A 1,648-nucleotide genomic window follows, 5' to 3' on the forward strand; every position below is an offset into this window, starting at 1 on the left:
TAGGTTCAAAATGTATTGCTAGCCCAAAGGAGTCCTTCTTGTGCCAGACAAAGACATTTTTACCATTATGGAGGAAAAGCTGGACCAGAAGACGAGAACCCAGCAGCAGATCTGTGAGGCAGTGACGCTTTGAGCTGAATGCTAACATCAATGTGCATTTGTCAAGCCAGGAACCACAATGCTACACCTCATAATGGCACTTAGTGTCGAAATTGGCCAGAAATAATGTCTGACTATTGCTTCTAAAAACACCATTTAACCATTCGAATATCTATTTTTGCCCATTATGGCGAAGGTACTGCACTTATACAGCACTTTTCTACCTTAGTAGTACTCAGACTGCCTCTTATTCACCCTTTGACACACCGATGATTACAGAGCCATGCAAGGTGCTCGGCAGCCATCGGGAGTCGGGCTCAGCGACTTGCCCGAAGGACACTTGAGCATGTCGAAGGGGCCGGAGATTGAACAGCCAACACTGCAATTAGCAAAAGGCCTGCTCTATATCCTGAGCCACAGCTGTTGGTTGTGTCCATAAGAAGGAAAACCAATACAACAAGAAACACAGCTAATGCTCGTTAGGATGCACGTTTTCAAGATGTGCCCTGAGGTTGCTAAAACGACAACGGAAGACGAACTTACACAGCTTACATACAACTTCATTTGGACGTTGCACAATTTTGTTGCCAAAAACAATTGGTCAACCCCTGCTTTTTAGTGCAATTCAGAATCGAAAGTCTGTTTTACAACTCAGTAATACATTTGGATAATTTGTTGATAACCTCAGTGACAGCAGAAGAAAAGTCAGACGACCGCTGCAGTCGTAGCTGAGTCATATTCAGTAACATTGTGACCTGATGGTGGCGCTGGACGAAAAGTTTGGAGTCCACCAACGTTCACCTCTGGCTAACTTCTAAACTGTGTAAATTTACTCCTTGTATACTTTAATTTAAACTGTAAATGAGACTGAACTGTCTGTGTAGTCATACAACACTCTTCCAGAAACCTGACAAAAAGTTTTATTATTTTCTGTTTTATTAAAACGTTGCCTACGTTATTTCTTATCCTTCCAAAACAAGGACTTACGTCAGCGCACCAAGGTTTTTGTGTTGCTGCAAAGATGATGCACGTAAGACTCGTTCATTGTTCACACAGATATGCGAAAGACCTTGGTGCAAAGGTGACACAAAGAGTCGGTTGTTTTTCAGACAGGAGGTGTTCGACAAAAGAACAGTTGGGCTCTTGTCTCTCATTGTTTGTGTTTATAAAGAAGTAATAAATAATTGGAGAGGACGACTGATAATCATGTGTTCACGTGGATCATTTGTTTTACTCCTTTATTGTTCGGTATTAGAACAATGCAGTTTGCAAATCTGCAGCTTGTCATTGCGTTCTTTCCGTGAGTCACAATTATTTTCTTTGATCCAAACTATGTGGAGACCAGTGGGACTGAATAGAAAAGAACAAACTGCGTAGAGCTCACGGCTCCGAGACTCTTTGGGAACTTTACGTTAAATTAAAAAAACTTCATGTTCAGACAGTTGTGTTGAAATGAGATTTGAGGAACAGTGCGTCTGTTCAGGAGGTGGTCTTGAGTTCAGACATTGGTGATCTAAATATAAAGATGATGTCACCACCTTGGCACCAC

This window comes from Stegastes partitus, unplaced genomic scaffold (assembly GCF_000690725.1).
Source record: "Stegastes partitus isolate 25-593 unplaced genomic scaffold, Stegastes_partitus-1.0.2 Scaffold326, whole genome shotgun sequence".
Lineage (NCBI taxonomy): Eukaryota > Metazoa > Chordata > Actinopteri > Pomacentridae > Stegastes > Stegastes partitus.